The 11,948-nt window shown below is 40.6% G+C and overlaps 2 long non-coding RNA genes and 1 other non-coding gene across 3 annotated transcripts in view; 2 read left to right on the forward strand and 1 right to left on the reverse strand.

The window, feature by feature from the left end:
- Positions 1-11,948, reverse strand: part of LOC144991819 (uncharacterized) — a 493,827-nt gene that overhangs the window by 341,517 nt on the left and 140,362 nt on the right. The gene's annotated exons all lie outside the window — the stretch shown is intronic.
- Positions 1,184-1,270, forward strand: mir430d-3 (microRNA mir-430d-3). The gene has a single exon (NR_107075.1). It is a non-coding gene; the product is annotated as a microRNA mir-430d-3 (primary transcript).
- Positions 4,889-5,220, forward strand: LOC144991820 (uncharacterized). Its single transcript, XR_013655450.1, has 2 exons — positions 4,889-5,029; positions 5,135-5,220. It is a non-coding gene; the product is annotated as an uncharacterized LOC144991820 (long non-coding RNA).

The following is an 11,948-nucleotide window of genomic DNA, read 5'->3' on the forward strand; positions in this document are numbered from 1 at the left end:
ACAAGCTGAAAGAGAATGACAAGGAGACTGGAGGGGGTAACAGCTAATTAAGAGGACCTTGGCTAATAAAGCTAAAAAAATTTATGCAATATGGGATTAAAACAAGGATTTCTGAGGGTTTCTCGCTGATCTCATAAGAATGCCTGGAGCATTGATCCAGATTGAGCTTTAAGGTGAAAATTCATCCAGAAAGGGCCTATTATAGGGTTGCTGATGTATGACAGGCCTTCTTCGGGAAGTTTTATCATACCTTCAGTGTTCTGTTTTTAACTTCAGTGATCAGTTATTATCAATGGAATTCGGAACTAATGTATTTTTTTATGTTTTAAGTTTGTAGAGAAGATTCCAGAATGGTTTTTATTTGAACAAATGTAAATTGTTCTAGAATGCTGACTTTGAAATCACTTTTAAATTCTATCTATTGGGAACAAACTCCAACTCTTTTGGTAAGGAAGCAACTCAAAAACAAATACAGTTATAGTTCATTGCTAAGCAGCTAATCCAATGGAAACACAGGGAAAGGTCTGTGCTATTTGCCCAACTTGAGTACTATCTTGTGTTTTAGACTCAGAAAGTGCTTCTTGTTGGGTTGGTGGTTGGTGACTTATACTACAAACCTTACAGTTGGCACATTACCAAAACTTCATGGTCTCATGTTCTCGCTTTTGGACATCAAGATGACCTTGACACAGGCACTGACTCTTTCTTCTTTGTAGTAAGTGCTACTTGTTGGGGTAATTTTGGTGTCCTAAATGCAAACAAAAAGCAGGCTAGAAAATACTTTTCCTAGTGTATTTCCTTTCTTTGAAGTATTTCCTGACCAAAACATACCAACACTGCTGAAGTTTCTCAATGAAAACCTTTGTGGCTTCAATCTTAGAAAAATCGGACATTCAGATGACCTTAACATAGGCACTGACTTGAATTTCTTTGTAGTAAGTGCTACATGTTGGGGTAGTCTTGATGTCTAGCAACGCTATGTAAAGACTTACACAAAGTAAAATCTCCAGAAGCTTGGTCTTTCTTCAACACAGACTCATCGTGGAAGCAAGCTGAGGTAAAGTTCATGACAACAGCTGGAAGAAAAACATCCTTTTTCTAAGTGTCTTGCTTGGGGGCACAATGCAAATAGGACCAGGATTCTAACTGTAAAGTGCCTTTTCTGACAAAACCTTAGCTTTGTGAATCGCTTCGAGGCCATCTCAAACAGAGACACTGATGGTTTTGATTTCCTAAGTGCTTCTCTTTGGGGTTGTCTCAATGTTGGTTTTACCACAAGAAAGCGAGGACAAAGACAGGAGTTGGTTGTGCCATAATACTAATTTTGCCAAAAATTAATTTCTGGGTGTCTCTCGCTGATCTCATAAGAATGCCTGGAGCATTGATCCAAATTGAGCTTTAATGTGAAACTCCATCCAGAAAGGGCCTATTATAGGGTTGCTGCTGTATGACAGGCCTTCTTTGGGAAGTTTTATCATACCTTCAGTCTGTTTTTGACTTCAGTGATCAGTTATTATCAATGGAATTCGGAACTAATGTATTTTTTTATGTTTTAAGTTTGTAGAGAAGATTCCAGAATGGTTTTTATTTGAACAAATGTAAATTGTTCTAGAATGCTGACTTTGAAATCACTTTTAAATCCTATCCATTGGGAACAAACTCCAACTCTTTTGGTAAGGAAGCAACTCAAAAGCAAATACAGTTATAGTTCATTGCTAAGCAGCTAATCTAAAGGAAACACAAGGAAATGTCTGTGCTATTTGCCCAACTTGAGTACTATCTTGTGTTTTAGACTCAGAAAGTGCTTCTTGTTGGGTTGGTGGTTGGTGACTTATACTTCAAACCTTACGGTTGGCACATTACCAAAACTTCATGGTCTCATGTTCTCGCTTTTGGACATAAAGATGACCTTGACACAGGCACTGACTCTTTCTTCTTTGTAGTAAGTGTTACATGTTGGGGTAATTTTGGTGTTCTAAACGGAAAAAAAAAGCAAGCTAGAAAATATTTTTCCTAATGTATTTCCTTTCTTTGAAGTATTTTCTGACCAAAACATACCAACACTGCTGAAGTTTCTCAATGAAAACCTTTGTGGCTTCAGGATTCTAAGTGTAAAGTGCCTTTTCTGACAAAACCTTAGCTTTGTGAATCGCTTCGAGGCCACCTCAAACAGAGACACTGATGGTTTTGATTTCCTTTTTTTTTGGTGCGACTCTGCCATCCCCCAACAATAGCTGGGTTGGATCCAGTAACCACTAGACTCCAAATGGACTCAAAAACACAAAACTCTAAAAGATCAAGTTGACCTTTACACTAACAGGTCCTTTTTCACCGTCAATGGGTCGTTCAAAAACCAGTATCTGAATAGTGATTGTATAACAAAAGAGTCTGATCACTGAAACCATCAAGCACATAAATTGGGTGAGTTTGTCCAGAAGCTAGGTCTTTCTGTTAACTGTTACCGTAACAGTTATGGTCTTGTAAGCACAAAAACAGGTATTAGTTAGACTACTCTGTTACAAGCACTTTGTGTAATACTTTTATATGAAAAGTGCTTTATAAATAAAGTTTGATTGATTGATTGACTAAAAAGAACAACATCATTACCGAAGGCCTTTTTCTTTAAATGGCTTTCTTACACTCACTGGTTGAGTTAGCCAGGTGTGTATGAGGCCAGAACAGTCTCATAATTCAGAATTGCACACACTCCGAGTCACAAATGTCATTTTATGCAAACGTGCTAAATAAATTTTGGAAATGCACACGTTGTGTTTCACAAATGCACACATTGTGTTTCACAAACACATACATTGGGTTTCACACATGCACACTGAATGTTTTACAAATGCACAATAAGTGTTTCTCACAAATGTGCACACTGTTTCACAAAAACATTTTAGAAATTCACAATAAATGTATCAGAAATGCACAGTAGGTGCTTCACAAACATGAACCGGGACACATGTGATGTGAACTCACAGATCATACGAATTGCAGACTGTGCATTCAAAATCCCGTTCTCGTTTGTGAATCTCCCCGTGTGTGTGAGAGATTTTTCTACGGTGAATATTGAGACTCATCTGATGGAGCAGGTCAACTAATGTCACCATTGGCTAGTGAATCTGTCAATCAAACTCATCGGCAAAGCAGGCGGGTTCGCTTTTAGCCAATCGAATGGCCCCTTACACTCCTCACTTTCAAACTGACGAGGGAGGGAGCTGTTCAGCTCAGCAGTTGAAAGGACGCGGGCGGCAAACATGGCGGAGAGGTCTTCCGAACGGGATCAGTCTCAGCCCGTAAGTAATGCATTTATTTGATCATTCCCTCGTTGTACATCCTGTAATGTTATTGAATAATACGTCGAAGTGTTCTCCTTAGCCAAGTGGCATGTGTGTGAATGCTTTATGAACACTTCAGCCGAGTCGTTTGCAGAGTACCCCCCACCGCAAATTAGCTTAGCTTTGCTTAGCCTGTGCGGTTATATTTTTTTTTATGGTTTTAAAGCAGGGAAGGACTTATGATGGTTTTGTCAAGCTTTATTCTTGGCATACCAGCTCTTCACACAACACGAGTAACTACAACCAACCAGGGGCCTCGAAACTAGCCGGCTTTCGACTCAAGTTGTGTCTGCCTGTGAGTGTGAATGAAGTTCAAGCCGGTGTCGGTTCAAGCTAGCGTCTATTACCAATCTGTAGGGTCTTAACATGATTCAGACGGAACTAAGGAGAAAAACATGCCGGATTTACAGCAGCAAAGAAAGTTTAATAAAAAGTATTGATTTGGAGACGGGGATTTGTTTAAACACTGATGCTATGCTATGCTAACTAGCTAGTTGTTCCGTGTGCTGCCTTTATGTAAACGCGATCCGGGTTAAAGTTAGACACAGCATTTTCACAACCCAGACTTTAAGACGGGGTGGATATGTGCGACAAAGTTAATTCATATGACAATCATGAAAACAGCATTTTTTAAATATAACAGACATGAATCCACTCTTGAATGAAAGAAGCCTCATTAAGTTTCTAACGTTAGAACCCGTATTGTCCTGACCAGCCCTGTGAGATTGTGTCAGAGTGACAGCCACTAAAATCCCCGTATCTTTACTTCCAATGACGTAATGACAAGAATCCCAAACATTATGTTTTTAGTCTGTTTTGTAGTCGATAAGTAGTCACAGAAAGGGTGGATTGGAGAAATCAGCTGTCAACAGTAATAAGAGTAAAAGTTACTGTAAGTATTCCACACAGGCTTCCTGTGATCAGTGTCTTGTCTCTGATTTTTTTTAATGATGTTCTTTACTACAAGCTCAAGTTATCATAGCAGGAGTGTTTTAAAAAAAATCCCCTTTCAAATATTTGAAAGTTATGTAATTTAATCTCAGACAGCTAAATTATCTAATCCATGTTTGTCGTGTTTTTATTTATTCTCTAGGAATTACTGAAGCGTGACATCCTTCAAAGGTTGCATCATTTGACTGTCAAGCATCTTGGAGAGGCAACCTGTTGATGTGGAGGAGAGGCAACCTGTTGCTGTGGAGGAGAGGCAACCTGTTGATGTGGAAGGCCTGGACATTCAGCAACAGACTGAAAGAAATATTTTATTCCCATACCAGGCAGTATAAGTACTTGGTTATTTGTACAAAAATAAAATGACTTTTTTAGACTCCTCTCCATAAACAAAAGGCAACTCTAAAACTCTTTCCCTTCATGAATAACATTTTACACCCCCTTAACAGTCTCCCTCACCTCAATTTTTTACCCCAGTGATACATGTAACCCACTCCTGCCATTTATTTGACCTAGAAATTCTACTTATTGGCATCATACATAAGAACATTACATTTTAAATTGATGTGTACCGTATTGGCGATGCATTTGTAATTATGTGTTTGAGACGTGATTTTCATGTTATTGTCAGGGTGAGAGGAGATCACGGAGGAGAAAATGTGGGCATAGCTGAGTTGACGCTCACAGTATGTAGAACTGACACAAACAGCTTCATTGTGGGAAAAGTGTACACACAATCAACGGTGAGTTGAACCTAGTTTTAGAAGCTTTAATATATACATAAAAGTGAATGATGTATTAAAAATAAATCTGACAAAATAATAATTTTTGCTTTTTTCCAAATACAGGATTGAGCCCCTCTGGTGTGATGTCTTCATGAGTGTTACTGGTTTATATTACAACATCCTGCACTCTCCTGAGGACCAAGACTTGCTCAATATCAGTAACATCACGTATTCTGCTGCCACTATATTTTCCTACCACGCATTCAGGCCAGTTTGGATGTCTTTAGTGACGCGTGGGACAGCCATCCAATCAGGACGGACCAAAGCATGACACCAAATCAGCTGTGGCAGTTGGGCTTGACCCAGAACCCTGTTTCTGATCCCCGGGTAAATGCTTTATTTAATCTCACTGTACTGGACAACTGATTTGAGTGCAGTTCGACTAAAGTGAAAGTATCAAGAACAGTAAAATGAAATCACAATGACTACAGTGAATTTTCATCGAAAATGAATGAAAAGTATTATTGTTGTGTGGTGCAAACAATTTCCCTTAATTGTTTGGTTTTTTTAAATCAAGTAGGAAGAATAGCACATCTGCAAGTTCAAAATGCATCACAATGCATGGCATTATGAGCTATCACAGGGCTCCAGACTGCAACCAAATGGTCGCATTTTGCGACCAAAATTTGAGAGTGTGCGACTGAATTTTACGTCCAGTCGCACATGTGCTACCAGTAAATTTGGGGGCACGTCAATGAAATAATCAATGAGACGCGAGCGCGCACGCAGGCAGACACTCGCAGACATACTCATCAAACGCGAGCACACACTCGCGTGATGCCTGTCTGTGAGGCGGCCAATGCATGTGAGAAGAATAGGGAAAGCCACTGTAAGTGGCTAAAATGCGTGGAGGGGGAGGGGCCTAGAGATAATCGAGCGCGCGTAAAGGAAGGAAGCGGAGACAAATATCATCACAACCTGACGTGCGTCTGAGCTGAGTTAGCGAACTATTGATTCGTTCTTCCGACCTGCAGCTAGTGTACCAGTGCCAGAGTCTCAGCAGGGGTCTCAAACTTGCTGCCCGCGGGCTATTTGCGGCCCCCAGGATGATATTTTGCGGCCACCACCTTGAAATGAAAGTTTAATGTCAATGCGGCCGGCCAGTCTGTATGAATGACACTTTTTCATTGTCGTGCGCGAAGCTGACCAACCAATCACAGTGGGGTAAATAACTCTTGGGGGGCGTGACAATGACCGGGCTTGAAAGCAGGAAACCTGACAGCCCCTCCCTCCCCGGACCACATGAAGGAGTTCCTTACTTTCCTTTTTAGAACGTATCTAGTCGCTCATAATTTTCTAAATATACATGTGGTCCGTACTGAACCTTTCTCTGGGCTGCACAGACCCGGAGGAAGGTTTAGTGTTTTGGTTACGGTTAAGCGCGCGGCGGCGCATCACCCCCGACCAAACGTTCCTCAAGCATGGCTGTTACAGCAGCACACCGCTCCCGCGGGAGTCGGGTCAGCTGAGGAGAATAAATGTCCCACACCTACATGCGAGACAGCTAAGGGAGCTTTAACATTAAACACGTGTGAGCAACAACACGATTAGCCTTAGACGCACTGAAAATACGTGGGGAATATGCAACGATAGACGAGCTTGAGGTGAACCAGCGCCGCGCCTGGATCGTTAGCGAGACCAGGCCGGGGGGGGGTGCGAAGACGAAGCTGCAGACTGAAGGAGAACATTCAATTTAGTTTTGATATGCCTGTCACCCTCAGTACGATCTGTTATTATATATTTTATATTGATTTTAATGTTTTGTAATGTATGTAGCCTTTTTTAATCAATTGGTATTTTTAATTATTTTAATTAATCACAAAAACCATCAGGACACATGTCCCATTGTTTTGTAGTCGGTATGGCAGCTTTCAGTCAGTTCAGTACTAAATTTCCAGCTGTGTTCGGGTAGGTTTGCCCCTTGCTCCCACCCCTTTCTCGTGATTTTTTTGTGATGATTGACAGTTGATGTTGGAACAAAAACAAAAATATATGTCACACACCAGGTGATCTGCACAGCGTTTTGTCCACTTGGGTGATCTCAAACACGCTTATTGTCCATCTTGGCTGCACTTAGTTGGTGCCACCAAGATAAATTTCCATCTGTTTTCTTTACTATATGTACTGTCATGACAGCGATGGTGCTGTCAGTTTACCTTCTTGTTGCATCTTCAAAAGTGCAGAATAAAATTTGACACTGAATCAGAAACAGCACATTGTAATTTCAGCATCTATTAGTAAAGCATTTATTAGTAATACAGTGGAGATGAGTAGATTTGGTTAGCATGTTGATTTACTTGTATGCGCCCCTAAATTTTCTGGTTGTGCCCCTAAAATTTTCAGTTGGGGGCCACAGTGCTCCTAGTGAAAAAAGTTAGTCTGGAGCCCTGTATCAGATGTACTAATGTCACTACTTTGTTAAGGATTACTTATTTGCAAAGTAAAAACAGTTATGGAGATATGAGGTCTGCCTGCCAGTAACAATATGAGTCATTATTAGTGGGTCACTGTGCCTACAAAATCTAAAACATTTTTAAAAAAAGCAGCACTGTTCATAAACAGTATCTTTTTTTTTTTTTTTTGTCAGGGTGTGCTGGTTCCAGAGATTGAATGGGAGGAGAGTGGATCCACGACTGAACCTCATCCTGGGATCAATGTCCCGGTATGGGACAGTCCCCTTTTGGGTCCACAAATGTTGGAACAGCAAGACAACATCAACCCATTGTGGAATTCAAACCGTGTGGGAGTGGACCTATATCTTTACTGTCCCGTTTGTTTAGAACTTAATTTAGGCGACATAATTACATACAGAAGAAGAGAGACTGAGGGGAGTAAGACAGAGTTCAAATCAATACTGCTGTATTGTTCAAGGGACTTCATTGTATGTAAGGATGTTATGAAAATTAGTTCCAGTTTAAATAAAATTCAAATCAGTAGAGATCCCCCACATCTGCTTAAATTTTGATGTTTTAATCTGTCCATGTTTTCACTGAATTTTACTCTGCAATAAAGGGTGAATGTTTGCACTTTGTTGTTCTATGACCATCTTTTGTTGTGTAGTATTTAACCAGCTATAAAACCCAGAGAGATGAGGATCTTTTTTACAAGGGTGACCTGGCGAATAGTGTCATGGTTTGAGTTTGTTGTGTTGTGTTTTTTCATTTTAGTCCTTGTTCTGTCTTGTTTGGTTCTGTTTCCTGTTTTATTTTGAAATGTTTCCTGTCTTGTTACTTGTGCTTTAGTTCCTTTGGTCCCCATCTGCCCTGATCGTGTTCACCTGTGTCTTGTCTGCCCTGCTTGTATATAAGTCTTGTCTCTGCCTTCCTCTTGTGCTGGTCCATTAACTTCTGGTCGTGTGTTTAACGTCTTCATGTGTCTTCGTCCGTTCATTCCATGTTTCATGCCACGCCACAGTGAGTTTTTGTTTTGTCATCCTGCTCTGCAGCGCCTTTTGTTTGTTGTTTATTAAACCCCCTGGCCTTGGAACTGTTTGCCTCCCGCCTCTGCTTCTGGGTCCAACCGGCTCTCGAGCCACCCCCCTCACATGACAAATAGGTTAGAAGCAGAAATATGGTTACAATATAAAATCATTGACATTTGAGTTATTGAAAAAATAAAATTAAGGTCCAGCAAAGTGACTTCAGGCTGAGCAGGGGGTGTATTGGGTATCTGTGATTGACAGTGAGATGAACTTGAGGTAATGTAGTCACACTGTGTGGTACGGAGCAAAGTGATGCCAGTTTCTCCACAAAACCTTCTGTGGTAGTTGGAAGATTTTTCTGCTCCACCTTCATAAGATCAAGACCGAAGGGAACCATGTCTGAGTCTTGAAATGACGCTAGCATGAAAGCTAAGAGAAAGGATAACGTACAAACAATCCCGAGTGAAACGTTCATTGTAAATCCCATGACCAGTACAGAGTTCGATGGATTCAATGTCAACTGCATTCAACCACTGTTGCCTTGCTTCCAGGTCCACTGAAAAGTTGCACAAGCCAGTAATTTTTGACAACAGAAGGCAATAAACCGACAAGCCATGCTAAGGCTAACACGCTAACGACCGACTGGTACAGAATCAAATATGGGCGGGGCTTTTGGCACCTGCACGAAAGTGTAAAGAAAGTGTAAGGGGCCATTCGATTGGCTCAAAGCGAACCCGCCTGCTTTGCCGATGAGTTTGACAGATTCACTAGCCAATGGTGACATTAGTTGACCTGCTCCGTCAGAAGAGTCTCAATATTCACCGTAGAAAAATCTCTCACACACACGGGGAGATTCACAAACGAGAACGGGATTTTGAATGCACAGTCTGCAATTCGTATGATCTGTAAGTTCACACCCCATGTGTACCTAAAAATCATGTTTGTGAAGCACTTACTGTGCATTTCTGATACATTTATTGTGAATTTCTAAAATGTTTTTGAGAAACACAGTGTGCACATTTGTGAGAAACACTTATTGTGCATTTGTAAAACATTCAGTGTGCATTTGTGAAACACAACGTGTGCATTACCAAATTTATTTAGCACGTTTGCATAAAATGACATTTGTGACTCGGAGTGTGTGCAATTCTGAATTATGAGACTGTTCTGGCCTCATAGGTGTGGCACTACGCACTAACTGCCACTCATGATGAGTCAGAAGGAAGAAGCAGCAGAAGAACAAGAACACGTGTCTGAGAATGCGACACAAGGTACTTTTTTTTCCCCCTGAGGCAGAGGGCGGCGCTTGGATGACTTTGATGGATAGGAATGCTGCTCATCCACACACACCCACGCAAGTCCCACACATCAACGTGAACATACCCAAATTCACAGATGGGTACACACACAGGCTGTTCTGTCCAAGCAGATCTGACATTCATTGTGAAATGTTTTACAGCCCACCCACGTGACTTCCTGTCCGTGACTAAACCTTTCTCGGAAGTACAGGTATGTGTAATATAGAATCATGTACAAATCTCTAATACACAAGAATCACTTTAGTAGTCGCTGATTTGGAAAGCATAGCAAGAAGACGTCTGTAAAGTTTCATCATAGATACTCTTGATACACGTAGGCAATGTAATAGGAAATAAATGAACAACATTGTACTTTTTTTCAAAGAAATGTATAAGAATATACTATATGTAATGGTATAGAAATAGGAGTTTAGCACCTACAGACAAACAACAAATGTTGCCTTCACAGACCTGTTACTTCTTTAGAAAGCTCTTCTACCGTTGCCTGTTTTAATGGCACCTGTTTAAACTTGTCATTTCTATAAAACACTTCCTTAACCCTTTAACACTGGAGATGTCCTGGAGCTGCTAACTAAATAACACACGCTCTTTGACTGTTCACACGTTCACCGTGAGTCAGCTGATTCTAATGCACTGAAATGTTGCACTGATATGCAACATTTCACTAACTTAAAGGGTTGCATAATAGCACAAAGCTGCTCTTCTCCGTGACAGAATATGCTGATTCACAAGGATTCGGTAAGCACGTCCCTTCGTTAAAGTGCATATCAGCGCAAAGATGCTTTGCTCTACTTCAAAAGGCCCTGGAATTATGTTAATTACAAAAACAATAGAGGAGTTATGGTAGTTGAAGGAATGTCAACTCTGGATTAAAGCTTGTTGTTAAATGATTCAATAATTAGACTGCAGCTTCTCTTCCAAGACCAAATCGCTTTTTGACTTATGTAAAACCAGAGCTGTTGCTGGCATCAGAAAATAACACACGCACTGTGAACTACCATAACTCTTAAGACTGCTTTTGCAATTAACATCATTCCAATGGATGCTGAAGCTGAGATAAGCTTTGGGAGAGCGTAAAAGTAAAGTGTTGCATATCAGTGAGATATGCAAGATCTCCAACAGAGAATCTCTGGAGGAAAATGAAAGTGTGTTAAATAATAATAATTGATACTTTATCCCACAATATGAAATTCTTCGCATTTGACCCATCACCTGGGGGAGCGGTGAGCAGCTGAACTGCGCTCGGGAGGCAGTGGAATTAAGGGTCTTGCCCAAGGCCCCCCACATACTGGGTGATGTTAATTGCTCGCCATTGATATGGTAATTGCCCTCAGTACCATTGTTTATTCCCCTCCGGGAATCGAACCCTGGATTCCCTTTACCTTACCAACCGAAACTTTATTTATCCCACAATTAGGAAATTCTTCTCCGCTTTTTGAACGTGAGCTGCAGACTAGCCGCGCTCGGGCCGCGGGGGATCGATCCGCCAACCCTTGGGTTTGTTGGACAACCTGCTCTACCGCCTGAGCTAAACTGCCGCCCATTAAGCCACAACGAAAAACATCCCAGCTCTTGAGAAGATCTGCATGGAAGAATTGAATAAAATCCCAGCTGCAATGAGTGCAAACCTGTTCAGTGTCAATGGGAAACATTAAACCTCTGTCATAGAAAACAGGATTATATTGTAAAGTACTGAGGTGAACTATACCAACTGATCAAATATTTATTTCCTGTACTTTTATACAAATAAAACCTTTAAAAAACATTCACGATTTTCTGGATTTAAAAAAAAAAAATAATGTATCCAATCTATCATACAGTCAGGGATTGTGTTTAAAAAATGTTTTAGTTTTTCACATTTGTATGCAATCTTTTTGTTCAACCCATGGAATAAAAGCTGAAAGTCTGCACTTCAATGGCATCTGAGTTGTTTTATTTAAAATTCACTGTGGTAATGTACAGAAACAAAATTAAAAGGAATGTGTCTCTGTCCAAATATTTATGGTCCTGACTGTAGTTGAAGTGTTTCCATGTTGAACATTACAGACTAAACTCAACTTATTACACATGAAAACTTGCCAAATCGGTGACAGCCACATACTTTTTGTTCCTGGTTTGCCGTCAGTGTCGGGGGTAC

This window comes from Oryzias latipes, chromosome 4 (genome assembly GCF_053564925.1).
Source record: "Oryzias latipes strain Hd-rR chromosome 4, Olatipes_Hd-rR_3.1".
NCBI classification, from domain to species: Eukaryota; Metazoa; Chordata; class Actinopteri; order Beloniformes; family Adrianichthyidae; genus Oryzias; species Oryzias latipes.